Source organism: Capricornis sumatraensis, chromosome 3 (assembly GCF_032405125.1).
Source record: "Capricornis sumatraensis isolate serow.1 chromosome 3, serow.2, whole genome shotgun sequence".
NCBI lineage: Eukaryota > Metazoa > Chordata > Mammalia > Artiodactyla > Bovidae > Capricornis > Capricornis sumatraensis.
In genome coordinates, this window is record NC_091071.1 from 33,998,096 (window position 1) to 34,007,169 (window position 9,074).

Sequence of the window (9,074 nt, forward strand, 5' to 3'; positions counted from 1 at the left end):
TGATCCAAATCTAACGGTCTTTTCTACCGTGTTCCATTGAGAGAGTCCAACAGCCCTGTGGAAATTCAGCAAGAGAAAAGCTACTTTTGTCCTTTCAAGACCTGGCATGGATGGTCTAAACCACCAATATGTCTCAGCAGCGGGAAGGAGAAGTGGGGTAGTCCGAGAGGAATGTGGGCTTGGATGAGCGTGGGAATGAACGGTAGTCTACAATGGTGGGTCCCACAGGCACATGAATACCGATTGCGCTTGGAGGTGGAACCCTGTTTTTATCTCTATGGTGGATTGGAGCTGCCTGAGGGGGAGAAAATGTTACCCATTTTATTTCACAAACTGCTTTAGAAAGCAGACAAGTTTAGCATTGGCAATTTTGGTCTCTCCACAGCAGGAGCTGTTTTCAATTTTGTCTGTAATAAAAGAAATGATAGACATATTAGCCTGCAGGAAAGTGAAAGTGTTAAACACTCACTCCTGTCTGACTCTTTGCAATCCCATGGACTGTAGCCTGCCAGGCTTCTCTGTCCATGGGACACTCCAGGCAAGAACACTGGAGTGGGTTGCCATTTCCTCCTCCAAGGGATCCTCCCAACCCAGGGATCAAACCCAGGTCTCCAGCACTGCTGGCAGATTCTTTACCATCTGAGCCACCTGGGAAGGGGAAGAAAAATAAAACCTTGGCCCAGGAACTTTGCTTGCATTCCTATTCAAACATGGTCTGAGTGCGTCCCATTGAAGAGATGATGTGGATCTATTTAACCCTAAAATGACTCTGAAGAAGAAAGAGGAGGAGAAAGGGGAAAGAGAAGGAGGAAGAGGATGGATCAGGGAGGAGAAGGAAGAGGGGGTGGGGCCTCATAAACAGGCAAGCCCAGCTCAGTGCTCTGTGAAGACCTAGAGGGGTGGGATGGGGCGGGGAGTGAGGTCCAAGAGGGAGGGAACATATGTATACACATGGCTGAATCACTTTGTTGTACAGCAGCAACTAACACAACATTGTAAAGCAATTATACTCCAGTTTAAAAAGGTAAAAAAAAAAAAAAAAAAAGCAAGTCTAACATAAAACAATGGAAAAGTCATTTGCCACCGACTGCAATGAAATCAAGCTATGGGGATCTCAGGCCAGTTATATCATTTTTCTGAACCTCAGTTTTGTCATCTCTGAAATGGAAATAATAAAAACACAGCATCTTTCAAATCACCCAGCAACTTTAATGCTCAGAGAAGATCTCTTTAAGCAATTATTACCTGAGCAAGACTTGCAGGATGAGAACAAGTCAGACATACAAACATCAAAAGAACTGGGTGTGGAGCGAGCATGTCCCCTCCTGCCTGTCCCCTCCTACCCTGACCACCACGTGGCCCTTCCTCAGCCTTGCTCTCTCCCCGCCCCACCCCCACCCACTGAGGCCTGGCTCTGGAGGGCTTTCTCACACCCCAAGGCCCAGGGCTGGGGGGCCTGGAGCCAGACTGAGAAGACCCTCTGGGCCCCAGGGCTGGAGGCAGGGAGAAAAAAAAAATCACATCCTATCTCGGATTAAGTTTGCACTCAGCAAGTGCAAAGGCCCTGGGGTAGGAAAAATTTTTTATTGAAGAACCAGGGACTTCTCTGGTGGCTCAGTGGTTAGTTCCAGTGCAGGAGACACAGGTTCAATCCCTGGTCAGGGAACTAATATCCCACATGCCACAGAGCAGCTGAGACTTTGTGCCACAACTACTGAGCCCATATGCACTGGAGCCTGCCTGCCACTACTCGAGAGTCTGTGCAACGCAACAGAAGATCCCATGTGCTGTCAGTAAGGCCGGAGGCAGTCTAACTGATCGTCTTTTTAAAAATAAGCAGAACAGACAGTGTTGCTGCAGCATAGAAAGTGGGAGGGAGGAAGGGAGGGAGGGAGGAGAAAAACAGTTCGGGGAAGGTTTAGGTCATGTAAGACTCTAGGGCATTAAGAAATCTGAACTTTATTCCAAACGTAACAGATAGTTTTTAGGGGGTTTTAAAGCATAAAGGTAACATGATTTGATTTATCCCAGAGCAGCCATTAGGGGCTTCCCTGGTGGCTCGGCGGCGAACAGTCTGTATGCAATACAGGAGATGCAGGTTTGATCCCTGGGTCAGGAGGTTCCCCTGGAGAAGAAAACGGCAGCCCACTCCAGTATTCTTGCCTGGGAAATCCCGTGGACAGAGGAGCCTGGCAGACTACAGTCCATGGGGTCACAAGAGTTGGACACGACTGAGCGACTGAACCACCACCACCAGTGTAACCGGGAGGGAATGGTTGGTTCCCTGATGCTTGTTGAAGGGGTCACTACAGCAGATGGAGATGGAGGTGCTCACAGTAAGAACGGGGTCAGCGGTAGTTATCAGGTTGCTCTCATGTCTGTATCCATCCGGCCTTGCCCAGTGCACAAGTTATCACAGAAAGGGCTCACTTCCCAGAAGCCCGAGGAAAGTTCCAGCCAGGCCAGAGGCACCCAGCCCCCCATGGCCTGGGGGAGCTGACTCAGGAGCGGAGCAGTGCTGTCCAGCTGAGCTCATTAGAGCTGCCCAGCTTTGCTGATGTGGTTATGAAACTTCGTGATGAGGGAGCATCCTTCACCTGGCCATAGGGCATTACCTGCTGCTGGACTCTGCCTGGTCTCCTGCCCTCCCAGGAGGAGGAGCTGTCTTTTTCGCACCTCTGTTCACTTGGCTGCTTTTCTCTCTGAGACAAGTCCTGCTATGGCGGGGGACACCCTTCCCCACATCTAATTATAATACCAGAAATAAGCTACTGTTTGGAGAAGGAAATGGTATCCCACGCCAGAATGCTTGCTTGGAAAATTCCATGGACAGAGGAACCTGGTGGGCTACAGTCCATGGGGTCACAAAGAGTCAGACACGACTGAGCAACTAACACAGAGACATGTGTTGAGCACCTATTAGGCTCCAGGCATAGCATTGCCTCCTTCAAACCTTTGACCACTCTTCCAAGGAGGCATTTTTGTTGTTGTTGTTGTTACAGATACTCAGAGAGGTTAAGTAATTTGCCTAAGGTCACACAGCTACTAAGGAGCAGAACTAGGATTCTAATTTAGTGTTTTTAACTTCACAGCTCATGCTGGGCTGCTTCTGCGTCCCCTCTTCCCCATTCTATGGATGAGGACAGTGAGCCAAGAACGGAAGCAACTGTTTTACCCCAGGTGCCTCGGTGTGTCTTTTTTAAAGCCTCTGTCACAGAAGGTAGAACCAGACATCACAATATGTCCGCAAGCTCCTTGGAGGGCAGGGCACCTTGACCTCTGAAGTTCCTTCCAGCTTTTAAGTTCAGAGATTCTGCTCTCGGGGTGGTTTCTGATGAAATCTATAAAGCAGATTGTTTCAGTGAAACTGAAAACCTACTCACATCAACCACTATTTGTTGATTCCTTACGTGGTAGGATTTATCAATTAGAAAAGATTCATATACCATATTACTCCTGAGCCCATTTTTTGTCCATGAGTAGCTCAGATCAGATTTATCCTCATACCAGAAAGAACTGCGAAAACCCGACAAGACGTAAGAGTGGTTTTGAAGACAGTGAACGGCAGACATTCAAGCACCGTGATGCCTAAGAGTCTGGAAACAGACAAAGTCAGTCCTATGAACCTGCCTGCCTTGAAAGAGTATCCAGGACACTGCCCAGGGACGCGGAAGCCGGGAAGCGCCTTATGAATTCTCTGAGTTGAGATGGAGCTAGAGTCTATGGGAACTAAAATAGCCAGTGTGCGGGCTAGGGTACCAGATTGCAGAAAGCTACGTGGGAAAACAATCTCAGAGATGCAGAGGCTCCCCTCAAGTACAGAGCACCCTGGTGGCAGGAAGCTACCGTAGGCTGGGGAAGGAACCACTGGAAAGGATTAGGGGAAACAGAGACTGGAACTCACACCAGAGAATGGAACCTGTTTCCACCCACTGGACTAGAAAACTTCATGATCTGCAGGGCTTGGGCACTGGGGACAGTCATTCAACAGAGTCTTGCTCTTAGTGATGCTGTAAGTCTTGAAGAATAAGGGACAAAGAGAAGACCTCTATACCAAATAGCAACATAGATATTTCCCCTTCTTCCCATATGGATTACTGCAATAATTGACAAGAAATGCAGTGGGGGGATCTTGTAACATTATTGCTTGTAAAATCTTAGTGAAAATTTCCCTTTGGGGCCAGTCTTGACCTAGAACAAAGGTGGCTTTCTGAGACACAAATAAATAGCTTTGGGAGGGGAATCACAAACCCAGTCATTAACTTATATCTGGAACAGCTTTTACCAGGACTTCATTAAGATCATTTCTATAAAGCAAGTGATAAGATGGGCTGTGTGAAACTTTTTCTAAGAGTAGTTGTTCATTTTTCTTTATGCCCCTTTTGAGTAGAGAGTTACATGGCAATGAAAGTTTTCTAATATTCTTCTTGGCATATGGCACAGTAAACAGAGCAAAATATTATAAACACTAACTATAGTATCAGAAAGACATTTTTAATTTGATTCAACAGGCATCCACTGGGCACCAAAGAATTGTCTGTGCTGGAGATAAAAAGGAAATAAATATTTTAAAGTATTTATTATTATTATTTTTAGCACTGGCCTATTTATTATTTATTTGGCTGTGTTGAGCCTTAGTTGCAGCACATGGGATCTCCTCTCGAGGGCATCTCTCTAGCTGTGGTCACAGGCTCAGTTGCCCCAGCTTGTGGGATCTTACTTCCCTGACCAAGGATTGAACCCACGCTTCCAGCAGTGCACGGTAGATTTCTAACCACTGGACCACCAAGGAAGTCCCCATAAAAGGGAATAAATATTTTAAAAGATAATGATTGACATTTATATTAACAAAGTTAAAAATTATTATTAATATTTATATTAATAAATAGATGGCTCCTGCTCTCAAAACTAATGAGGTTGTCCTGCCAATAAGTCATGTCCGATTCTTTGACATCCCATGGACTGCAGCACACCAGGCCTCCCTGTCCTTCACAATCTCCTGGAGTTTGCTCAACTCATGTCCATTGAGTCGGTGATGCCATCCAACCATGTCATCCTCTGTTGTCCCCTTCTCCTCCTGCCCTCAGTCTTTCCTTGCATCAGGGTCTTTTCCAGCGAGCCAGCTCTTCACAGCAGATGGCAAAAGTACTGGAGCTTCAGCTTCAGCATCCCTCCTTCCAATGAATATTTAGGGTTGGCTTCCTTCAGGACTGACTGGTTTGTACACCCAAATAATATTAAACCTTCAGAGAATCCATAAGTGCAAAATATTAAAACTCTGCTTGGAATTCTTTACCAGAAGCTATAAACTCACATATGTGGCTGTGTCTCTATCCAAAACCATAGCAGGCATTACTAATTGATCACAGCACTCTATGGATAAACTAGACTGAGAATTGATTAAAGAGAAACTGTTTATACCTTAGCTACCAGGCAATCTCCTTCTCTTTCTTCTAAAGCCTTTCAATAGTTCCATGTCCAAAATATCTTGGTTGATTTCATGCCATTTAATTCCTCCAGAGACAGAATAGTTGCCTCCCTGCTCGCTCAAGGCAATATTCAACTGCATGCTCTCCTGCTTTTCTTCATCCTCCAGCAAAGCATCACCATTTTCACTATAATTTTCAGCATTGCTTTTGTAGTCATCACTACCATCATTATCACCAGCGTCATCACCATCATTATCACCACCACCACCACCATCGTCATCATCAGTACCATCTTCTGAACACTGATTATGAGCCAGACTAAGCATTAAGGATGGGCTTCCTTGGTGGCTCAGGGGTAAAGAATCTGCCTGCCAGTGCAGGAGATGTGGGTTCGATCCCCAGGTCAGGAAGATTGCCTGGAGGAGGAAATGGCAACCCACTCCAGTACTCTTGCCTGGAAAATCCCATGGATAGAGGGGGCCTGGCGGGCTACGATCCATGGGGTCACAAAAAGAGCTGGACACAACTTAGCAACTAAACAACGAGTACTAAGGATACTAAGTTCCATGTCTTGTTTCAGATTCTTGAGACATTTTGTATGGGTGGTTTTACTGCATTTACAGATAAAGAAACTGGGGTTTAATGAGGCAAAGTAACTGGCCTAAGTTCACCTAGTAAAAATCAGAATTCACACCTGTAAGTTATGACATTATAGAAAACTCACATTTCAGGATGCTAAGTTTGTTTTTTTTCCATCTCAGTCCAGGTCTCCAAAATCCCTTGAATGTAAACATTGGCAGAAGAATTATTTATTTTCTCTTATTGTGATTTGAATCAGTGCAACATTTTGCTCATTGGGATTTAGACCATAAGCTTAGAAGTCATTTGAGAATATTGAAAAATCCCTTTGTTCCAATTCAAAAATGCTCAGCTGGCATTGAAAATATTACTGCAGCTTCATGTAGTTGCCTTTTTTTTTTTCATGATAAATTTTGTGTCATGAGGATTTCCTAACTAACTGGCTTTCCAATGAGCATTCCCATTTGGATTTCTTTTGTGGTGTACAGATGGTAATAAAATAAGACTGCCGCCCCCATCCTCACTTTTAACTTCCATTACTACACATCGTAAATAGTGAGAGTTCTCACAGGGGACTCCTGGGGTCTATATAAATTGCTGTTATTTCTGTGGTTTACCACTTGGACCTGCAGTGATTTATCTTTGCACAATTAGGGGCTGCTGTGGCATTCATCATCTGAGTGGAGGCAGAAACCCAGCAGGCCTGTGCTCACTGAGCAGCTAAATGTAAAATACATGGTACACATGGAGGTCGGCCTAAGTCTGATTGACTCTTAAATGAATGTGCCCATGGGGTACATCTCTGGAAACCACAACTGCTAATCAACTACTCCAGCATGCGAGCCTCACGAAGATGAGGACGGTGATGGGCTGAATGTTTGTGCCCTCCTACAATTCATTTGTTTAAAACCCAACCCTCAGAGTGGCAGCATTAGAAGCTGGCAAAGTGGTGGCATTGGGAGGTGATGAGATCCTGAGGGTGGAGCCCTTGTGAATAGGATTAGTGCCTTTATAACAGAGACCCCAAAGAGCTTCCTCACCCCTCACATGTGAGGACACAGTGAGAAGATGACTGTCTATGAACCAGGAAGCAGGTCCTCATTGTTATTCAGTCGTGTCTGACTCTTTGAGACCCCATGGACTGCAGCATACCAGACTCTGTCCTCCACTACCCACCGGAGTTTGCTCAGATTCATGTCAGTGATGAATGGAGTCAGTGATGTCATCTAACCATCTCATCCTCTGTCTCCCCCTTCTCCTTTTGCCTTCAGTCTTTCCCAGCATCAAGGTCTTTCCCAATGAATGCGTTGTTTGCATCAGGTGGCCAAAGTATTGGAGCTTCAGCTTCAGCAACAGTCCTCCCAACAAATATTCAGGGTTGATTTCCTTTAGGATTGATTGGCTTGATCTCCTAGCTCTCCAAGGGACTCTCAAGACTCTTCTCCAGCACTGCAATTCAAAAGCATCAATTCTTCCTTGCCCAGTCTTCTTTATGGTTCAAATCTCACATCCATATGTGACCAGTGGAAAAACCAAAGCTTTGACTATATGGACCTTTGTCAGCAAAGTAATGTCTCTGCTTCTTAATATGCTGCTTAGGTTTGTCTTAGCTTTAGCAGGGCTCATAGCTTCATTGAGTTACTTAAGCTCCTTCACCACGACAAGGCTGTGGTCCATGTTGGGGAAGCAGATCTTCATCAGACACCAAGTCTGCCAGTGCCTTTGTCTTGGATTTCCCAGCCTCCACAACTGGGAGAAAGAAGTATTTGTTGTGTAGGCCACTTGTCTGTGGTTGTTCCAGCATTCCCAAAGAACTAAGATAACAAACTTGTCTATATTGCTCATTATTCAATCCCCATTACCTCGTTCAGCGCTTGGCACACAGCAGATGCTCCATAAATCCTTTTTCAACATTTTATTATAAAAGTTTTCAAACACAAGAAAGTTGAAGGAATGTTAAAGTGAAAACGCATCTACTTACCACCTAGAGTCTACCATTAATACAGTATTATAAAAATAATGTATACATATATTCATGTATAACTCAATCACTTTGCTGTATAGCTGACATTAACACAACATTATAAATCAGCTGTTCTTATTGTTTAGTCACTAAGTCGTGTCCAGTTCCATGGACTGTAGCCCACTAGTCTTGTCTGTCCATGAGATTCTCCAGGCAAGAATATTGGAGTGGGTTGCCATTTCCTTCTCCAGGGGATCTTCCCGACCCAAGGATCTAACCTATGTTTCCTGCATTGCATGTGGATTCTTTACTTCTGAGCCACCAGTATAAATCATCTGTACTTCAATTAAAAAGAAAATGTTATTTATTATATTTGCTTTATCACTTATCTATCCTCTTACCTATCCATTCATTAATCCATCTTATTTTCCAATGAAAAGCCTTTCAAAGTAAACTGCTAATTATCAGCATACTTTCCCCTAAGTATTTCAGCAAGTGTACATTAACTTGAACAATTGTTCTGTGTTTTTTTTTTCTTTTGATGAAAATTTACATACAAAATAATGTAGAAATCGTGAGTACATTTGCTGGTTGTTATAGGTGGAATTCTTTTTAAAAATATATATTTTTAAATATTTTGACCATGCCACATGGCATGTGGGATCTTAGTTCCCTGACCAGGCATCAAAATTGGGTCCCAACAATATAAGCACTGTGTCCTAACCAGTGGACCACCAGGGAATTCCATGTGTTTTTTTTTTTCTTTCTTGAGACCTCTCGCCCGTTTCTCCCATTCTCTTGTCCTTTTCTCCCGTTTACTGTCCTTTTTCTCCCATCCTCTTGCCCCTTATGTTCTTTGTTGCCTTCTCTTCCCTCTCCCTGATGCCTCTGTAAAAACCAGAGCCATCAGTTAGAACACAGCACACCCAGTAGCTGAAGGCATTCTTCGAAACGGTCAAGAGAACCAAGTCACAGAAAAAGATCTGGATTAGATTTCAGCTCCCTTTCTCATCACCTGTGACACCGGGAACAATTGGCCTTCATTTCCTTATCTGTACATTACAGACAATGACACTTTGCCCCATGGAGCTGTTGGGTATGTC